At 43.6% G+C, this 19,906-nt stretch overlaps 23 non-coding genes across 23 annotated transcripts; all 23 read left to right on the forward strand.

The window, feature by feature from the left end:
* Positions 1–381: 381 nt before the first annotated feature.
* Positions 382–453, forward strand: TRNAG-CCC (transfer RNA glycine (anticodon CCC)). The gene has a single exon. It is a non-coding gene; the product is annotated as a tRNA-Gly (tRNA).
* Positions 454–1,357: 904 nt separating this feature from the next.
* TRNAM-CAU (transfer RNA methionine (anticodon CAU)) lies at positions 1,358–1,429 on the forward strand. Its single transcript has one exon. It is a non-coding gene; the product is annotated as a tRNA-Met (tRNA).
* Positions 1,430–1,976: 547 nt separating this feature from the next.
* On the forward strand, positions 1,977–2,048 carry TRNAG-UCC (transfer RNA glycine (anticodon UCC)). Its single transcript has one exon. It is a non-coding gene; the product is annotated as a tRNA-Gly (tRNA).
* Positions 2,049–2,958: 910 nt separating this feature from the next.
* TRNAM-CAU (transfer RNA methionine (anticodon CAU)) lies at positions 2,959–3,030 on the forward strand. The gene has a single exon. It is a non-coding gene; the product is annotated as a tRNA-Met (tRNA).
* Positions 3,031–4,552: 1,522 nt separating this feature from the next.
* TRNAM-CAU (transfer RNA methionine (anticodon CAU)) lies at positions 4,553–4,624 on the forward strand. Its single transcript has one exon. It is a non-coding gene; the product is annotated as a tRNA-Met (tRNA).
* A 547-nt stretch (positions 4,625–5,171) lies between these two features.
* On the forward strand, positions 5,172–5,243 carry TRNAG-UCC (transfer RNA glycine (anticodon UCC)). The gene has a single exon. It is a non-coding gene; the product is annotated as a tRNA-Gly (tRNA).
* Positions 5,244–6,771: 1,528 nt separating this feature from the next.
* Positions 6,772–6,843, forward strand: TRNAG-CCC (transfer RNA glycine (anticodon CCC)). The gene has a single exon. It is a non-coding gene; the product is annotated as a tRNA-Gly (tRNA).
* Positions 6,844–7,747: 904 nt separating this feature from the next.
* Positions 7,748–7,819, forward strand: TRNAM-CAU (transfer RNA methionine (anticodon CAU)). The gene has a single exon. It is a non-coding gene; the product is annotated as a tRNA-Met (tRNA).
* Positions 7,820–8,366: 547 nt separating this feature from the next.
* On the forward strand, positions 8,367–8,438 carry TRNAG-UCC (transfer RNA glycine (anticodon UCC)). Its single transcript has one exon. It is a non-coding gene; the product is annotated as a tRNA-Gly (tRNA).
* A 910-nt stretch (positions 8,439–9,348) lies between these two features.
* TRNAM-CAU (transfer RNA methionine (anticodon CAU)) lies at positions 9,349–9,420 on the forward strand. The gene has a single exon. It is a non-coding gene; the product is annotated as a tRNA-Met (tRNA).
* A 546-nt stretch (positions 9,421–9,966) lies between these two features.
* TRNAG-CCC (transfer RNA glycine (anticodon CCC)) lies at positions 9,967–10,038 on the forward strand. The gene has a single exon. It is a non-coding gene; the product is annotated as a tRNA-Gly (tRNA).
* A 904-nt stretch (positions 10,039–10,942) lies between these two features.
* TRNAM-CAU (transfer RNA methionine (anticodon CAU)) lies at positions 10,943–11,014 on the forward strand. The gene has a single exon. It is a non-coding gene; the product is annotated as a tRNA-Met (tRNA).
* Positions 11,015–11,561: 547 nt separating this feature from the next.
* TRNAG-UCC (transfer RNA glycine (anticodon UCC)) lies at positions 11,562–11,633 on the forward strand. Its single transcript has one exon. It is a non-coding gene; the product is annotated as a tRNA-Gly (tRNA).
* A 910-nt stretch (positions 11,634–12,543) lies between these two features.
* TRNAM-CAU (transfer RNA methionine (anticodon CAU)) lies at positions 12,544–12,615 on the forward strand. The gene has a single exon. It is a non-coding gene; the product is annotated as a tRNA-Met (tRNA).
* A 546-nt stretch (positions 12,616–13,161) lies between these two features.
* TRNAG-CCC (transfer RNA glycine (anticodon CCC)) lies at positions 13,162–13,233 on the forward strand. The gene has a single exon. It is a non-coding gene; the product is annotated as a tRNA-Gly (tRNA).
* Positions 13,234–14,137: 904 nt separating this feature from the next.
* Positions 14,138–14,209, forward strand: TRNAM-CAU (transfer RNA methionine (anticodon CAU)). The gene has a single exon. It is a non-coding gene; the product is annotated as a tRNA-Met (tRNA).
* A 547-nt stretch (positions 14,210–14,756) lies between these two features.
* On the forward strand, positions 14,757–14,828 carry TRNAG-UCC (transfer RNA glycine (anticodon UCC)). Its single transcript has one exon. It is a non-coding gene; the product is annotated as a tRNA-Gly (tRNA).
* Positions 14,829–15,738: 910 nt separating this feature from the next.
* TRNAM-CAU (transfer RNA methionine (anticodon CAU)) lies at positions 15,739–15,810 on the forward strand. Its single transcript has one exon. It is a non-coding gene; the product is annotated as a tRNA-Met (tRNA).
* Positions 15,811–16,356: 546 nt separating this feature from the next.
* TRNAG-CCC (transfer RNA glycine (anticodon CCC)) lies at positions 16,357–16,428 on the forward strand. Its single transcript has one exon. It is a non-coding gene; the product is annotated as a tRNA-Gly (tRNA).
* Positions 16,429–17,332: 904 nt separating this feature from the next.
* On the forward strand, positions 17,333–17,404 carry TRNAM-CAU (transfer RNA methionine (anticodon CAU)). The gene has a single exon. It is a non-coding gene; the product is annotated as a tRNA-Met (tRNA).
* Positions 17,405–17,951: 547 nt separating this feature from the next.
* TRNAG-UCC (transfer RNA glycine (anticodon UCC)) lies at positions 17,952–18,023 on the forward strand. The gene has a single exon. It is a non-coding gene; the product is annotated as a tRNA-Gly (tRNA).
* A 910-nt stretch (positions 18,024–18,933) lies between these two features.
* Positions 18,934–19,005, forward strand: TRNAM-CAU (transfer RNA methionine (anticodon CAU)). The gene has a single exon. It is a non-coding gene; the product is annotated as a tRNA-Met (tRNA).
* Positions 19,006–19,551: 546 nt separating this feature from the next.
* Positions 19,552–19,623, forward strand: TRNAG-CCC (transfer RNA glycine (anticodon CCC)). The gene has a single exon. It is a non-coding gene; the product is annotated as a tRNA-Gly (tRNA).
* Positions 19,624–19,906: the final 283 nt, after the last annotated feature.

Raw genomic sequence — 19,906 nt, forward strand, 5'->3', positions numbered from 1 at the left:
GACACACAACTATAACCATAAATGACTGGTGGGAGCTTCACACAACTTTCTGGGCATGCTTTGAATTTCATTCTTCCCTTTTTTTTCTGCTCTTATCTATCTCCTGGGCATTTCATGGAATGTTCTCTCTTTCTCTTCCCTGCTTTGCTTCCCATGCTGCCTATATATGCTGATTTCTACTTTTTGTACTGTTGCATTTCATTTCTTCTCTTCTGCACAACTTTGTCCTTGGTTTCAATCCCCAGTTCCTTACCCTCTGCAAAAAACGTTCTACTACTTCTCATGTTGGTATCGAAACCAAATGCACCATTGAAGCTGTTGCAAGATAGTCATTGATTTCGGGAACGTAATATTTAGAACCGAGAGCACACACATCAGAGGGCGTTGGTGGTATAGTGGTGAGCATAGCTGCTTCCCAAGCAGTTGACCCGGGTTCGATTCCCGGCCAACGCAGTGAAAATGCTTATATATTCTGCAAGCAGGACATATTTTAATGCAACAGGTCTCAAAATGGAAATTTCATGAACAGATTAATCAGCCATATATAAAAAAATAAACAAATACATAGGCAAACATCTCAATCGCACCTTCTGATACATTCATTGTCCTAATATATGATAAGTTTTATAAAGCAGAGTCACAACTCACATGTGCTGGTAATAAATATGTTACAGTGGGCAAACAATGGAAGGGCTGAGGCCCGACCAGACATTATAACTCCAACATCTCTATGTTAAAAAGCATTTCTAGGCAATATCTAGCCTCTGAAAAAAATATGCAAGATCCACCGATAAATCTGGCAAAAGTCCCTAACATTTTGTGCATACTTGTGCACTTACCAGAATGTAGCGCCACCTTGTAGCTGTCGAAGGTAATTGCTGCTCACAAAATGTTTTATCAGAAGGCAAGTTGAGAGGAATCCTAGAGGCAGATGTCCATGGAAAGAGCCGCTCACTGCAGCAGGAATGTTGGATGCTTCAAATTCGCAGAGTTTCCTGTCCAACGTCCACTCACGTCCCGAACGCTCCCAAACGCTCAAAAGCCTCACACCGGGCAAGCCCTCACCGGGTAGATCTCTGGCTCCCAGGTAAAGCCAAATCCTGAGCATGCTAGTGCTAGGATCACAGAGAGAGAGAGAGAGGGTTCATGACATGCTGTCTTGATAAAGGTCTGAAACGGCTAGTGCCTAAGAGTGTCTGACTTTCAGTTATGACTGATTGTGAGAGGGGAAGATGAAGTTTTTCTGTACCCAGCATGCCTTGCAATATACTTAGGCAAATGAGGTGAGAGCCGTACCAATCCCACGCTACTCTGCTTAATGCTCCCTATCTGCATAAAAAGAACACTTTCACAACAGAGCAGAGTGGCGCAGCGGAAGCGTGCTGGGCCCATAACCCAGAGGTCGATGGATCGAAACCATCCTCTGCTAATTTTGCTTGACTTTCCTTCCAAGGACCAAGCTGTCATTTCCACGCTGCCAGCAAGGAAAAGCACAAGCTTGTGCCAGCTATGTGAGAAAATACTTGTCAAATATCTGTGTCTGCTGAAATACAAGAGAGGGATCATCAAATGATCCACCCTGTACTTTGAAAGTAAAGACACACAATAATAAGCATAAATGACTGGTGGGACCTTCAAACACTTTTATGGGCAGGCTTTGAATTTCATTCTTTCCTTTTTGTTCTGCTCTTATCTATCTCCTGGGCATTTAATTGAATGTTCTGTATTTCTCTTCCCTGTTTTGCTTCCCATGCTGCCTCTATATATTCTTATCTATTATTTGTAATGCAGCTTTCCATTCTTCTCTTCTGCACAGCTTTGTCCTTGGTTTCAATCCCAGTTCCTTACCCTCTGCAAAAAACTTTCTATTGCTTTTCATGTTGGTATCTAAACCAAATGCACCATTGAAGCTGGTGCAAGATAGTCATTGAACTCAGGATCCTAATGTTAAGAACCGAGAGCGCACAGATCAGAGGGCGTTGGTGGTATAGTGGTGAGCATAGCTGCCTTCCAAGCAGTTGACCCGGGTTCGATTCCCGGCCAACGCAGTACAAATACTTATATATTCTGCAAGCAGGATATATTTTAATGCAACATGTCACAAAATGGAAATATAATGAACAGATTAATCAGCCGTTATATAAAAAATAAACAAATATGTAGGCAAGCATCTCAATCGCCCCTTCTGCTATATTCATTGTCCTAATATATGATAAGTTTCATAAAGCAGAGTCACCACTCACATGTGCTGGTAAAAAATATTTACAGTGGGCAGACAATGAAAGGGCTGAGGCCCGACCACACATTATAACTCCAGCATCTCTATGTTAAAAACCATTTCCTAGGCAATATCTAGCCTCTGAAAACAATATGCAAGATCCATCGATAAATCTGGTGAAAGTCGCCAACATTTTGTGCATACTTGTGCCCTCACCTGAATGTAGCGCCACCTTGTAGACGTCGGAGGTAACTGCAGCTCAAAAAATGTTTCATCAGAGGGCAAGTTTAGAGGAATCCAAAAGGCAGATGTCCATGGAAAGAGCCCCCGACTGCAGCAGGAAGGTTGGATGCTTCAAATTTGCATAGTTTCCAGTCCAACGTCCTCTCATGTACCGAACGCTCCCAAACGCTCAAAAGCCTTACACCGGGCAAGCCCTCACCGGGTAGATCTCTGGCTCCCAGGTAAAGCCAAATCCTGAGCATGCTAGCACTAGGATCACAGAGAGAGAGAGACAGAGAGTGTTGGAGAGCTGCTGTCTTGATAAAGGCCTGAAACGGCTAGTGCGTAAGAGGGTCTGGACTATCAGTTATGACTGATTGTGAGAGGGGAAGATGAAGATTTTCTGCACCCAGCATGCCTTGCGATATAATTAGGCAAATGAGGTGAGAGCCCGACCAATGCCACTTCACTCCGCTGAATGCCTCCTCATCTGCATAAAGAGATCACCTTCATGAACGAGCAGAGTGGCGCAGCGGAAGCGTGCTGGGCCCATAACCCAGAGGTCGATGGATCGAAACCATCCTCTGCTAATTTTGCTTGACTTTCCTTCCAAGGACCAAGCTGTCATTTCCACACTGCCAGAAAGGAAAAGCGCAAGCTTGTGCCAGCTATGTGAGAAAAGACTTCTCAACTATCTGTGTCTGTGTAATACAAGAGTGTTCGTGAAAGGATCAACCCTGTACTTTGAAAGTAAAGACACACAACTATAACCATAAATGACTGGTGGGAGCTTCACACAACTTTCTGGGCATGCTTTGAATTTCATTCTTCCCTTTTTTTTCTGCTCTTATCTATCTCCTGGGCATTTCATGGAATGTTCTCTCTTTCTCTTCCCTGCTTTGCTTCCCATGCTGCCTATATATGCTGATTTCTACTTTTTGTACTGTTGCATTTCATTTCTTCTCTTCTGCACAACTTTGTCCTTGGTTTCAATCCCCAGTTCCTTACCCTCTGCAAAAAACGTTCTACTACTTCTCATGTTGGTATCGAAACCAAATGCACCATTGAAGCTGTTGCAAGATAGTCATTGATTTCGGGAACGTAATATTTAGAACCGAGAGCACACACATCAGAGGGCGTTGGTGGTATAGTGGTGAGCATAGCTGCTTCCCAAGCAGTTGACCCGGGTTCGATTCCAGGCCAACGCAGTGAAAATGCTTATATATTCTGCAAGCAGGACATATTTTAATGCAACATGTCTCAAAATGGAAATTTCATGAACAGATTAATCAGCCATATATAAAAAAATAAACAAATACATAGGCAAACATCTCAATCGCACCTTCTGATACATTCATTGTCCTAATATATGATAAGTTTTATAAAGCAGAGTCACAACTCACATGTGCTGGTAATAAATATGTTACAGTGGGCAAACAATGGAAGGGCTGAGGCCCGACCAGACATTATAACTCCAACATCTCTATGTTAAAAAGCATTTCTAGGCAATATCTAGCCTCTGAAAAAAATATGCAAGATCCACCGATAAATCTGGCAAAAGTCCCTAACATTTTGTGCATACTTGTGCACTTACCAGAATGTAGCGCCACCTTGTAGCTGTCGAAGGTAATTGCTGCTCACAAAATGTTTTATCAGAAGGCAAGTTGAGAGGAATCCTAGAGGCAGATGTCCATGGAAAGAGCCGCTCACTGCAGCAGGAATGTTGGATGCTTCAAATTCGCAGAGTTTCCTGTCCAACGTCCACTCACGTCCCGAACGCTCCCAAACGCTCAAAAGCCTCACACCGGGCAAGCCCTCACCGGGTAGATCTCTGGCTCCCAGGTAAAGCCAAATCCTGAGCATGCTAGTGCTAGGATCACAGAGAGAGAGAGAGAGGGTTCATGACATGCTGTCTTGATAAAGGTCTGAAACGGCTAGTGCCTAAGAGTGTCTGACTTTCAGTTATGACTGATTGTGAGAGGGGAAGATGAAGTTTTTCTGTACCCAGCATGCCTTGCAATATACTTAGGCAAATGAGGTGAGAGCCGTACCAATCCCACGCTACTCTGCTTAATGCTCCCTATCTGCATAAAAAGAACACTTTCACATCAGAGCAGAGTGGCGCAGCGGAAGCGTGCTGGGCCCATAACCCAGAGGTCGATGGATCGAAACCATCCTCTGCTAATTTTGCTTGACTTTCCTTCCAAGGACCAAGCTGTCATTTCCACGCTGCCAGCAAGGAAAAGCACAAGCTTGTGCCAGCTATGTGAGAAAATACTTGTCAAATATCTGTGTCTGCTGAAATACAAGAGAGGGATCATCAAATGATCCACCCTGTACTTTGAAAGTAAAGACACACAATAATAAGCATAAATGACTGGTGGGACCTTCAAACACTTTTATGGGCAGGCTTTGAATTTCATTCTTTCCTTTTTGTTCTGCTCTTATCTATCTCCTGGGCATTTAATTGAATGTTCTGTATTTCTCTTCCCTGTTTTGCTTCCCATGCTGCCTCTATATATTCTTATCTATTATTTGTAATGCAGCTTTCCATTCTTCTCTTCTGCACAGCTTTGTCCTTGGTTTCAATCCCAGTTCCTTACCCTCTGCAAAAAACTTTCTATTGCTTTTCATGTTGGTATCTAAACCAAATGCACCATTGAAGCTGGTGCAAGATAGTCATTGAACTCAGGATCCTAATGTTAAGAACCGAGAGCGCACAGATCAGAGGGCGTTGGTGGTATAGTGGTGAGCATAGCTGCCTTCCAAGCAGTTGACCCGGGTTCGATTCCCGGCCAACGCAGTACAAATACTTATATATTCTGCAAGCAGGATATATTTTAATGCAACATGTCACAAAATGGAAATATAATGAACAGATTAATCAGCCGTTATATAAAAAATAAACAAATATGTAGGCAAGCATCTCAATCGCCCCTTCTGCTATATTCATTGTCCTAATATATGATAAGTTTCATAAAGCAGAGTCACCACTCACATGTGCTGGTAAAAAATATTTACAGTGGGCAGACAATGAAAGGGCTGAGGCCCGACCACACATTATAACTCCAGCATCTCTATGTTAAAAACCATTTCCTAGGCAATATCTAGCCTCTGAAAACAATATGCAAGATCCATCGATAAATCTGGTGAAAGTCGCCAACATTTTGTGCATACTTGTGCCCTCACCTGAATGTAGCGCCACCTTGTAGACGTCGGAGGTAACTGCAGCTCAAAAAATGTTTCATCAGAGGGCAAGTTTAGAGGAATCCAAAAGGCAGATGTCCATGGAAAGAGCCCCCGACTGCAGCAGGAAGGTTGGATGCTTCAAATTTGCATAGTTTCCAGTCCAACGTCCTCTCATGTACCGAACGCTCCCAAACGCTCAAAAGCCTTACACCGGGCAAGCCCTCACCGGGTAGATCTCTGGCTCCCAGGTAAAGCCAAATCCTGAGCATGCTAGCACTAGGATCACAGAGAGAGAGAGACAGAGAGTGTTGGAGAGCTGCTGTCTTGATAAAGGCCTGAAACGGCTAGTGCGTAAGAGGGTCTGGACTATCAGTTATGACTGATTGTGAGAGGGGAAGATGAAGATTTTCTGCACCCAGCATGCCTTGCGATATAATTAGGCAAATGAGGTGAGAGCCCGACCAATGCCACTTCACTCCGCTGAATGCCTCCTCATCTGCATAAAGAGATCACCTTCATGAACGAGCAGAGTGGCGCAGCGGAAGTGTGCTGGGCCCATAACCCAGAGGTCGATGGATCGAAACCATCCTCTGCTAATTTTGCTTGACTTTCCTTCCAAGGACGAAGCTGTCATTTCCACACTGCCAGAAAGGAAAAGCGCAAGCTTGTGCCAGCTATGTGAGAAAAGACTTCTCAACTATCTGTGTCTGTGTAATACAAGAGTGTTCGTGAAAGGATCAACCCTGTACTTTGAAAGTAAAGACACACAACTATAACCATAAATGACTGGTGGGAGCTTCACACAACTTTCTGGGCATGCTTTGAATTTCATTCTTCCCTTTTTTTTCTGCTCTTATCTATCTCCTGGGCATTTCATGGAATGTTCTCTCTTTCTCTTCCCTGCTTTGCTTCCCATGCTGCCTATATATGCTGATTTCTACTTTTTGTACTGTTGCATTTCATTTCTTCTCTTCTGCACAACTTTGTCCTTGGTTTCAATCCCCAGTTCCTTACCCTCTGCAAAAAACGTTCTACTACTTCTCATGTTGGTATCGAAACCAAATGCACCATTGAAGCTGTTGCAAGATAGTCATTGATTTCGGGAACGTAATATTTAGAACCGAGAGCACACACATCAGAGGGCGTTGGTGGTATAGTGGTGAGCATAGCTGCTTCCCAAGCAGTTGACCCGGGTTCGATTCCCGGCCAACGCAGTGAAAATGCTTATATATTCTGCAAGCAGGACATATTTTAATGCAACAGGTCTCAAAATGGAAATTTCATGAACAGATTAATCAGCCATATATAAAAAAATAAACAAATACATAGGCAAACATCTCAATCGCACCTTCTGATACATTCATTGTCCTAATATATGATAAGTTTTATAAAGCAGAGTCACAACTCACATGTGCTGGTAATAAATATGTTACAGTGGGCAAACAATGGAAGGGCTGAGGCCCGACCAGACATTATAACTCCAACATCTCTATGTTAAAAAGCATTTCTAGGCAATATCTAGCCTCTGAAAAAAATATGCAAGATCCACCGATAAATCTGGCAAAAGTCCCTAACATTTTGTGCATACTTGTGCACTTACCAGAATGTAGCGCCACCTTGTAGCTGTCGAAGGTAATTGCTGCTCACAAAATGTTTTATCAGAAGGCAAGTTGAGAGGAATCCTAGAGGCAGATGTCCATGGAAAGAGCCGCTCACTGCAGCAGGAATGTTGGATGCTTCAAATTCGCAGAGTTTCCTGTCCAACGTCCACTCACGTCCCGAACGCTCCCAAACGCTCAAAAGCCTCACACCGGGCAAGCCCTCACCGGGTAGATCTCTGGCTCCCAGGTAAAGCCAAATCCTGAGCATGCTAGTGCTAGGATCACAGAGAGAGAGAGAGAGGGTTCATGACATGCTGTCTTGATAAAGGTCTGAAACGGCTAGTGCCTAAGAGTGTCTGACTTTCAGTTATGACTGATTGTGAGAGGGGAAGATGAAGTTTTTCTGTACCCAGCATGCCTTGCAATATACTTAGGCAAATGAGGTGAGAGCCGTACCAATCCCACGCTACTCTGCTTAATGCTCCCTATCTGCATAAAAAGAACACTTTCACAACAGAGCAGAGTGGCGCAGCGGAAGCGTGCTGGGCCCATAACCCAGAGGTCGATGGATCGAAACCATCCTCTGCTAATTTTGCTTGACTTTCCTTCCAAGGACCAAGCTGTCATTTCCACGCTGCCAGCAAGGAAAAGCACAAGCTTGTGCCAGCTATGTGAGAAAATACTTGTCAAATATCTGTGTCTGCTGAAATACAAGAGAGGGATCATCAAATGATCCACCCTGTACTTTGAAAGTAAAGACACACAATAATAAGCATAAATGACTGGTGGGACCTTCAAACACTTTTATGGGCAGGCTTTGAATTTCATTCTTTCCTTTTTGTTCTGCTCTTATCTATCTCCTGGGCATTTAATTGAATGTTCTGTATTTCTCTTCCCTGTTTTGCTTCCCATGCTGCCTCTATATATTCTTATCTATTATTTGTAATGCAGCTTTCCATTCTTCTCTTCTGCACAGCTTTGTCCTTGGTTTCAATCCCAGTTCCTTACCCTCTGCAAAAAACTTTCTATTGCTTTTCATGTTGGTATCTAAACCAAATGCACCATTGAAGCTGGTGCAAGATAGTCATTGAACTCAGGATCCTAATGTTAAGAACCGAGAGCGCACAGATCAGAGGGCGTTGGTGGTATAGTGGTGAGCATAGCTGCCTTCCAAGCAGTTGACCCGGGTTCGATTCCCGGCCAACGCAGTACAAATACTTATATATTCTGCAAGCAGGATATATTTTAATGCAACATGTCACAAAATGGAAATATAATGAACAGATTAATCAGCCGTTATATAAAAAATAAACAAATATGTAGGCAAGCATCTCAATCGCCCCTTCTGCTATATTCATTGTCCTAATATATGATAAGTTTCATAAAGCAGAGTCACCACTCACATGTGCTGGTAAAAAATATTTACAGTGGGCAGACAATGAAAGGGCTGAGGCCCGACCACACATTATAACTCCAGCATCTCTATGTTAAAAACCATTTCCTAGGCAATATCTAGCCTCTGAAAACAATATGCAAGATCCATCGATAAATCTGGTGAAAGTCGCCAACATTTTGTGCATACTTGTGCCCTCACCTGAATGTAGCGCCACCTTGTAGACGTCGGAGGTAACTGCAGCTCAAAAAATGTTTCATCAGAGGGCAAGTTTAGAGGAATCCAAAAGGCAGATGTCCATGGAAAGAGCCCCCGACTGCAGCAGGAAGGTTGGATGCTTCAAATTTGCATAGTTTCCAGTCCAACGTCCTCTCATGTACCGAACGCTCCCAAACGCTCAAAAGCCTTACACCGGGCAAGCCCTCACCGGGTAGATCTCTGGCTCCCAGGTAAAGCCAAATCCTGAGCATGCTAGCACTAGGATCACAGAGAGAGAGAGACAGAGAGTGTTGGAGAGCTGCTGTCTTGATAAAGGCCTGAAACGGCTAGTGCGTAAGAGGGTCTGGACTATCAGTTATGACTGATTGTGAGAGGGGAAGATGAAGATTTTCTGCACCCAGCATGCCTTGCGATATAATTAGGCAAATGAGGTGAGAGCCCGACCAATGCCACTTCACTCCGCTGAATGCCTCCTCATCTGCATAAAGAGATCACCTTCATGAACGAGCAGAGTGGCGCAGCGGAAGCGTGCTGGGCCCATAACCCAGAGGTCGATGGATCGAAACCATCCTCTGCTAATTTTGCTTGACTTTCCTTCCAAGGACCAAGCTGTCATTTCCACACTGCCAGAAAGGAAAAGCGCAAGCTTGTGCCAGCTATGTGAGAAAAGACTTCTCAACTATCTGTGTCTGTGTAATACAAGAGTGTTCGTGAAAGGATCAACCCTGTACTTTGAAAGTAAAGACACACAACTATAACCATAAATGACTGGTGGGAGCTTCACACAACTTTCTGGGCATGCTTTGAATTTCATTCTTCCCTTTTTTTTCTGCTCTTATCTATCTCCTGGGCATTTCATGGAATGTTCTCTCTTTCTCTTCCCTGCTTTGCTTCCCATGCTGCCTATATATGCTGATTTCTACTTTTTGTACTGTTGCATTTCATTTCTTCTCTTCTGCACAACTTTGTCCTTGGTTTCAATCCCCAGTTCCTTACCCTCTGCAAAAAACGTTCTACTACTTCTCATGTTGGTATCGAAACCAAATGCACCATTGAAGCTGTTGCAAGATAGTCATTGATTTCGGGAACGTAATATTTAGAACCGAGAGCACACACATCAGAGGGCGTTGGTGGTATAGTGGTGAGCATAGCTGCTTCCCAAGCAGTTGACCCGGGTTCGATTCCCGGCCAACGCAGTGAAAATGCTTATATATTCTGCAAGCAGGACATATTTTAATGCAACATGTCTCAAAATGGAAATTTCATGAACAGATTAATCAGCCATATATAAAAAAATAAACAAATACATAGGCAAACATCTCAATCGCACCTTCTGATACATTCATTGTCCTAATATATGATAAGTTTTATAAAGCAGAGTCACAACTCACATGTGCTGGTAATAAATATGTTACAGTGGGCAAACAATGGAAGGGCTGAGGCCCGACCAGACATTATAACTCCAACATCTCTATGTTAAAAAGCATTTCTAGGCAATATCTAGCCTCTGAAAAAAATATGCAAGATCCACCGATAAATCTGGCAAAAGTCCCTAACATTTTGTGCATACTTGTGCACTTACCAGAATGTAGCGCCACCTTGTAGCTGTCGAAGGTAATTGCTGCTCACAAAATGTTTTATCAGAAGGCAAGTTGAGAGGAATCCTAGAGGCAGATGTCCATGGAAAGAGCCGCTCACTGCAGCAGGAATGTTGGATGCTTCAAATTCGCAGAGTTTCCTGTCCAACGTCCACTCACGTCCCGAACGCTCCCAAACGCTCAAAAGCCTCACACCGGGCAAGCCCTCACCGGGTAGATCTCTGGCTCCCAGGTAAAGCCAAATCCTGAGCATGCTAGTGCTAGGATCACAGAGAGAGAGAGAGAGGGTTCATGACATGCTGTCTTGATAAAGGTCTGAAACGGCTAGTGCCTAAGAGTGTCTGACTTTCAGTTATGACTGATTGTGAGAGGGGAAGATGAAGTTTTTCTGTACCCAGCATGCCTTGCAATATACTTAGGCAAATGAGGTGAGAGCCGTACCAATCCCACGCTACTCTGCTTAATGCTCCCTATCTGCATAAAAAGAACACTTTCACAACAGAGCAGAGTGGCGCAGCGGAAGCGTGCTGGGCCCATAACCCAGAGGTCGATGGATCGAAACCATCCTCTGCTAATTTTGCTTGACTTTCCTTCCAAGGACCAAGCTGTCATTTCCACGCTGCCAGCAAGGAAAAGCACAAGCTTGTGCCAGCTATGTGAGAAAATACTTGTCAAATATCTGTGTCTGCTGAAATACAAGAGAGGGATCATCAAATGATCCACCCTGTACTTTGAAAGTAAAGACACACAATAATAAGCATAAATGACTGGTGGGACCTTCAAACACTTTTATGGGCAGGCTTTGAATTTCATTCTTTCCTTTTTGTTCTGCTCTTATCTATCTCCTGGGCATTTAATTGAATGTTCTGTATTTCTCTTCCCTGTTTTGCTTCCCATGCTGCCTCTATATATTCTTATCTATTATTTGTAATGCAGCTTTCCATTCTTCTCTTCTGCACAGCTTTGTCCTTGGTTTCAATCCCAGTTCCTTACCCTCTGCAAAAAACTTTCTATTGCTTTTCATGTTGGTATCTAAACCAAATGCACCATTGAAGCTGGTGCAAGATAGTCATTGAACTCAGGATCCTAATGTTAAGAACCGAGAGCGCACAGATCAGAGGGCGTTGGTGGTATAGTGGTGAGCATAGCTGCCTTCCAAGCAGTTGACCCGGGTTCGATTCCCGGCCAACGCAGTACAAATACTTATATATTCTGCAAGCAGGATATATTTTAATGCAACATGTCACAAAATGGAAATATAATGAACAGATTAATCAGCCGTTATATAAAAAATAAACAAATATGTAGGCAAGCATCTCAATCGCCCCTTCTGCTATATTCATTGTCCTAATATATGATAAGTTTCATAAAGCAGAGTCACCACTCACATGTGCTGGTAAAAAATATTTACAGTGGGCAGACAATGAAAGGGCTGAGGCCCGACCACACATTATAACTCCAGCATCTCTATGTTAAAAACCATTTCCTAGGCAATATCTAGCCTCTGAAAACAATATGCAAGATCCATCGATAAATCTGGTGAAAGTCGCCAACATTTTGTGCATACTTGTGCCCTCACCTGAATGTAGCGCCACCTTGTAGACGTCGGAGGTAACTGCAGCTCAAAAAATGTTTCATCAGAGGGCAAGTTTAGAGGAATCCAAAAGGCAGATGTCCATGGAAAGAGCCCCCGACTGCAGCAGGAAGGTTGGATGCTTCAAATTTGCATAGTTTCCAGTCCAACGTCCTCTCATGTACCGAACGCTCCCAAACGCTCAAAAGCCTTACACCGGGCAAGCCCTCACCGGGTAGATCTCTGGCTCCCAGGTAAAGCCAAATCCTGAGCATGCTAGCACTAGGATCACAGAGAGAGAGAGACAGAGAGTGTTGGAGAGCTGCTGTCTTGATAAAGGCCTGAAACGGCTAGTGCGTAAGAGGGTCTGGACTATCAGTTATGACTGATTGTGAGAGGGGAAGATGAAGATTTTCTGCACCCAGCATGCCTTGCGATATAATTAGGCAAATGAGGTGAGAGCCCGACCAATGCCACTTCACTCCGCTGAATGCCTCCTCATCTGCATAAAGAGATCACCTTCATGAACGAGCAGAGTGGCGCAGCGGAAGCGTGCTGGGCCCATAACCCAGAGGTCGATGGATCGAAACCATCCTCTGCTAATTTTGCTTGACTTTCCTTCCAAGGACCAAGCTGTCATTTCCACACTGCCAGAAAGGAAAAGCGCAAGCTTGTGCCAGCTATGTGAGAAAAGACTTCTCAACTATCTGTGTCTGTGTAATACAAGAGTGTTCGTGAAAGGATCAACCCTGTACTTTGAAAGTAAAGACACACAACTATAACCATAAATGACTGGTGGGAGCTTCACACAACTTTCTGGGCATGCTTTGAATTTCATTCTTCCCTTTTTTTTCTGCTCTTATCTATCTCCTGGGCATTTCATGGAATGTTCTCTCTTTCTCTTCCCTGCTTTGCTTCCCATGCTGCCTATATATGCTGATTTCTACTTTTTGTACTGTTGCATTTCATTTCTTCTCTTCTGCACAACTTTGTCCTTGGTTTCAATCCCCAGTTCCTTACCCTCTGCAAAAAACGTTCTACTACTTCTCATGTTGGTATCGAAACCAAATGCACCATTGAAGCTGTTGCAAGATAGTCATTGATTTCGGGAACGTAATATTTAGAACCGAGAGCACACACATCAGAGGGCGTTGGTGGTATAGTGGTGAGCATAGCTGCTTCCCAAGCAGTTGACCCGGGTTCGATTCCCGGCCAACGCAGTGAAAATGCTTATATATTCTGCAAGCAGGACATATTTTAATGCAACATGTCTCAAAATGGAAATTTCATGAACAGATTAATCAGCCATATATAAAAAAATAAACAAATACATAGGCAAACATCTCAATCGCACCTTCTGATACATTCATTGTCCTAATATATGATAAGTTTTATAAAGCAGAGTCACAACTCACATGTGCTGGTAATAAATATGTTACAGTGGGCAAACAATGGAAGGGCTGAGGCCCGACCAGACATTATAACTCCAACATCTCTATGTTAAAAAGCATTTCTAGGCAATATCTAGCCTCTGAAAAAAATATGCAAGATCCACCGATAAATCTGGCAAAAGTCCCTAACATTTTGTGCATACTTGTGCACTTACCAGAATGTAGCGCCACCTTGTAGCTGTCGAAGGTAATTGCTGCTCACAAAATGTTTTATCAGAAGGCAAGTTGAGAGGAATCCTAGAGGCAGATGTCCATGGAAAGAGCCGCTCACTGCAGCAGGAATGTTGGATGCTTCAAATTCGCAGAGTTTCCTGTCCAACGTCCACTCACGTCCCGAACGCTCCCAAACGCTCAAAAGCCTCACACCGGGCAAGCCCTCACCGGGTAGATCTCTGGCTCCCAGGTAAAGCCAAATCCTGAGCATGCTAGTGCTAGGATCACAGAGAGAGAGAGAGAGGGTTCATGACATGCTGTCTTGATAAAGGTCTGAAACGGCTAGTGCCTAAGAGTGTCTGACTTTCAGTTATGACTGATTGTGAGAGGGGAAGATGAAGTTTTTCTGTACCCAGCATGCCTTGCAATATACTTAGGCAAATGAGGTGAGAGCCGTACCAATCCCACGCTACTCTGCTTAATGCTCCCTATCTGCATAAAAAGAACACTTTCACATCAGAGCAGAGTGGCGCAGCGGAAGCGTGCTGGGCCCATAACCCAGAGGTCGATGGATCGAAACCATCCTCTGCTAATTTTGCTTGACTTTCCTTCCAAGGACCAAGCTGTCATTTCCACGCTGCCAGCAAGGAAAAGCACAAGCTTGTGCCAGCTATGTGAGAAAATACTTGTCAAATATCTGTGTCTGCTGAAATACAAGAGAGGGATCATCAAATGATCCACCCTGTACTTTGAAAGTAAAGACACACAATAATAAGCATAAATGACTGGTGGGACCTTCAAACACTTTTATGGGCAGGCTTTGAATTTCATTCTTTCCTTTTTGTTCTGCTCTTATCTATCTCCTGGGCATTTAATTGAATGTTCTGTATTTCTCTTCCCTGTTTTGCTTCCCATGCTGCCTCTATATATTCTTATCTATTATTTGTAATGCAGCTTTCCATTCTTCTCTTCTGCACAGCTTTGTCCTTGGTTTCAATCCCAGTTCCTTACCCTCTGCAAAAAACTTTCTATTGCTTTTCATGTTGGTATCTAAACCAAATGCACCATTGAAGCTGGTGCAAGATAGTCATTGAACTCAGGATCCTAATGTTAAGAACCGAGAGCGCACAGATCAGAGGGCGTTGGTGGTATAGTGGTGAGCATAGCTGCCTTCCAAGTAGTTGACCCGGGTTCGATTCCCGGCCAACGCAGTACAAATACTTATATATTCTGCAAGCAGGATATATTTTAATGCAACATGTCACAAAATGGAAATATAATGAACAGATTAATCAGCCGTTATATAAAAAATAAACAAATATGTAGGCAAGCATCTCAATCGCCCCTTCTGCTATATTCATTGTCCTAATATATGATAAGTTTCATAAAGCAGAGTCACCACTCACATGTGCTGGTAAAAAATATTTACAGTGGGCAGACAATGAAAGGGCTGAGGCCCGACCACACATTATAACTCCAGCATCTCTATGTTAAAAACCATTTCCTAGGCAATATCTAGCCTCTGAAAACAATATGCAAGATCCATCGATAAATCTGGTGAAAGTCGCCAACATTTTGTGCATACTTGTGCCCTCACCTGAATGTAGCGCCACCTTGTAGACGTCGGAGGTAACTGCAGCTCAAAAAATGTTTCATCAGAGGGCAAGTTTAGAGGAATCCAAAAGGCAGATGTCCATGGAAAGAGCCCCCGACTGCAGCAGGAAGGTTGGATGCTTCAAATTTGCATAGTTTCCAGTCCAACGTCCTCTCATGTACCGAACGCTCCCAAACGCTCAAAAGCCTTACACCGGGCAAGCCCTCACCGGGTAGATCTCTGGCTCCCAGGTAAAGCCAAATCCTGAGCATGCTAGCACTAGGATCACAGAGAGAGAGAGACAGAGAGTGTTGGAGAGCTGCTGTCTTGATAAAGGCCTGAAACGGCTAGTGCGTAAGAGGGTCTGGACTATCAGTTATGACTGATTGTGAGAGGGGAAGATGAAGATTTTCTGCACCCAGCATGCCTTGCGATATAATTAGGCAAATGAGGTGAGAGCCCGACCAATGCCACTTCACTCCGCTGAATGCCTCCTCATCTGCATAAAGAGATCACCTTCATGAACGAGCAGAGTGGCGCAGCGGAAGCGTGCTGGGCCCATAACCCAGAGGTCGATGGATCGAAACCATCCTCTGCTAATTTTGCTTGACTTTCCTTCCAAGGACCAAGCTGTCATTTCCACACTGCCAGAAAGGAAAAGCGCAAGCTTGTGCCAGCTATGTGAGAAAAGACTTCTCAACTATCTGTGTCTGTGTAATACAAGAGTGTTCGTGAAAGGATCAACCCTGTACTTTGAAAGTAAAGACACACAACTATAACCATAAATGACTGGTGGGAGCTTCACACAACTTTCTGGGCATGCTTTGAATTTCATTCTTCCCTTTTTTTTCTGCTCTTATCTATCTCCTGGGCATTTCATGGAATGTTCTCTCTTTCTCTTCCCTGCTTTGCTTCCCATGCTGCCTATATATGCTGATTTCTACTTTTTGTACTGTTGCATTTCATTTCTTCTCTTCTGCACAACTTTGTCCTTGGTTTCAATCCCCAGTTCCTTACCCTCTGCAAAAAACGTTCTACTACTTCTCATGTTGGTATCGAAACCAAATGCACCATTGAAGCTGTTGCAAGATAGTCATTGATTTCGGGAACGTAATATTTAGAACCGAGAGCACACACATCAGAGGGCGTTGGTGGTATAGTGGTGAGCATAGCTGCTTCCCAAGCAGTTGACCCGGGTTCGATTCCCGGCCAACGCAGTGAAAATGCTTATATATTCTGCAAGCAGGACATATTTTAATGCAACATGTCTCAAAATGGAAATTTCATGAACAGATTAATCAGCCATATATAAAAAAATAAACAAATACATAGGCAAACATCTCAATCGCACCTTCTGATACATTCATTGTCCTAATATATGATAAGTTTTATAAAGCAGAGTCACAACTCACATGTGCTGGTAATAAATATGTTACAGTGGGCAAACAATGGAAGGGCTGAGGCCCGACCAGACATTATAACTCCAACATCTCTATGTTAAAAAGCATTTCTAGGCAATATCTAGCCTCTGAAAAAAATATGCAAGATCCACCGATAAATCTGGCAAAAGTCCCTAACATTTTGTGCATACTTGTGCACTTACCAGAATGTAGCGCCACCTTGTAGCTGTCGAAGGTAATTGCTGCTCACAAAATGTTTTATCAGAAGGCAAGTTGAGAGGAATCCTAGAGGCAGATGTCCATGGAAAGAGCCGCTCACTGCAGCAGGAATGTTGGATGCTTCAAATTCGCAGAGTTTCCTGTCCAACGTCCACTCACGTCCCGAACGCTCCCAAACGCTCAAAAGCCTCACACCGGGCAAGCCCTCACCGGGTAGATCTCTGGCTCCCAGGTAAAGCCAAATCCTGAGCATGCTAGTGCTAGGATCACAGAGAGAGAGAGAGAGGGTTCATGACATGCTGTCTTGATAAAGGTCTGAAACGGCTAGTGCCTAAGAGTGTCTGACTTTCAGTTATGACTGATTGTGAGAGGGGAAGATGAAGTTTTTCTGTACCCAGCATGCCTTGCAATATACTTAGGCAAATGAGGTGAGAGCCGTACCAATCCCACGCTACTCTGCTTAATGCTCCCTATCTGCATAAAAAGAACACTTTCACATCAGAGCAGAGTGGCGCAGCGGAAGCGTGCTGGGCCCATAACCCAGAGGTCGATGGATCGAAACCATCCTCTGCTAATTTTGCTTGACTTTCCTTCCAAGGACCAAGCTGTCATTTCCACGCTGCCAGCAAGGAAAAGCACAAGCTTGTGCCAGCTATGTGAGAAAATACTTGTCAAATATCTGTGTCTGCTGAAATACAAGAGAGGGATCATCAAATGATCCACCCTGTACTTTGAAAGTAAAGACACACAATAATAAGCATAAATGACTGGTGGGACCTTCAAACACTTTTATGGGCAGGCTTTGAATTTCATTCTTTCCTTTTTGTTCTGCTCTTATCTATCTCCTGGGCATTTAATTGAATGTTCTGTATTTCTCTTCCCTGTTTTGCTTCCCATGCTGCCTCTATATATTCTTATCTATTATTTGTAATGCAGCTTTCCATTCTTCTCTTCTGCACAGCTTTGTCCTTGGTTTCAATCCCAGTTCCTTACCCTCTGCAAAAAACTTTCTATTGCTTTTCATGTTGGTATCTAAACCAAATGCACCATTGAAGCTGGTGCAAGATAGTCATTGAACTCAGGATCCTAATGTTAAGAACCGAGAGCGCACAGATCAGAGGGCGTTGGTGGTATAGTGGTGAGCATAGCTGCCTTCCAAGTAGTTGACCCGGGTTCGATTCCCGGCCAACGCAGTACAAATACTTATATATTCTGCAAGCAGGATATATTTTAATGCAACATGTCACAAAATGGAAATATAATGAACAGATTAATCAGCCGTTATATAAAAAATAAACAAATATGTAGGCAAGCATCTCAATCGCCCCTTCTGCTATATTCATTGTCCTAATATATGATAAGTTTCATAAAGCAGAGTCACCACTCACATGTGCTGGTAAAAAATATTTACAGTGGGCAGACAATGAAAGGGCTGAGGCCCGACCACACATTATAACTCCAGCATCTCTATGTTAAAAACCATTTCCTAGGCAATATCTAGCCTCTGAAAACAATATGCAAGATCCATCGATAAATCTGGTGAAAGTCGCCAACATTTTGTGCATACTTGTGCCCTCACCTGAATGTAGCGCCACCTTGTAGACGTCGGAGGTAACTGCAGCTCAAAAAATGTTTCATCAGAGGGCAAGTTTAGAGGAATCCAAAAGGCAGATGTCCATGGAAAGAGCCCCCGACTGCAGCAGGAAGGTTGGATGCTTCAAATTTGCATAGTTTCCAGTCCAACGTCCTCTCATGTACCGAACGCTCCCAAACGCTCAAAAGCCTTACACCGGGCAAGCCCTCACCGGGTAGATCTCTGGCTCCCAGGTAAAGCCAAATCCTGAGCATGCTAGCACTAGGATCACAGAGAGAGAGAGACAGAGAGTGTTGGAGAGCTGCTGTCTTGATAAAGGCCTGAAACGGCTAGTGCGTAAGAGGGTCTGGACTATCAGTTATGACTGATTGTGAGAGGGGAAGATGAAGATTTTCTGCACCCAGCATGCCTTGCGATATAATTAGGCAAATGAGGTGAGAGCCCGACCAATGCCACTTCACTCCGCTGAATGCCTCCTCATCTGCATAAAGAGATCACCTTCATGAACGAGCAGAGTGGCGCAGCGGAAGCGTGCTGGGCCCATAACCCAGAGGTCGATGGATCGAAACCATCCTCTGCTAATTTTGCTTGACTTTCCTTCCAAGGACCAAGCTGTCATTTCCACACTGCCAGAAAGGAAAAGCGCAAGCTTGTGCCAGCTATGTGAGAAAAGACTTCTCAACTATCTGTGTCTGTGTAATACAAGAGTGTTCGTGAAAGGATCAACCCTGTACTTTGAAAGTAAAGACACACAACTATAACCATAAATGACTGGTGGGAGCTTCACACAACTTTCTGGGCATGCTTTGAATTTCATTCTTCCCTTTTTTTTCTGCTCTTATCTATCTCCTGGGCATTTCATGGAATGTTCTCTCTTTCTCTTCCCTGCTTTGCTTCCCATGCTGCCTATATATGCTGATTTCTACTTTTTGTACTGTTGCATTTCATTTCTTCTCTTCTGCACAACTTTGTCCTTGGTTTCAATCCCCAGTTCCTTACCCTCTGCAAAAAACGTTCTACTACTTCTCATGTTGGTATCGAAACCAAATGCACCATTGAAGCTGTTGCAAGATAGTCATTGATTTCGGGAACGTAATATTTAGAACCGAGAGCACACACATCAGAGGGCGTTGGTGGTATAGTGGTGAGCATAGCTGCTTCCCAAGCAGTTGACCCGGGTTCGATTCCCGGCCAACGCAGTGAAAATGCTTATATATTCTGCAAGCAGGACATATTTTAATGCAACAGGTCTCAAAATGGAAATTTCATGAACAGATTAATCAGCCATATATAAAAAAATAAACAAATACATAGGCAAACATCTCAATCGCACCTTCTGATACATTCATTGTCCTAATATATGATAAGTTTTATAAAGCAGAGTCACAACTCACATGTGCTGGTAATAAATATGTTACAGTGGGCAAACAATGGAAGGGCTGAGGCCCGACCAGACATTATAACTCCAACATCTCTATGTTA

The sequence above is a fragment of the Lissotriton vulgaris genome, unplaced genomic scaffold (assembly GCF_964263255.1).
Source record: "Lissotriton vulgaris unplaced genomic scaffold, aLisVul1.2 SCAFFOLD_975, whole genome shotgun sequence".
NCBI classification, from domain to species: domain Eukaryota; kingdom Metazoa; phylum Chordata; class Amphibia; order Caudata; family Salamandridae; genus Lissotriton; species Lissotriton vulgaris.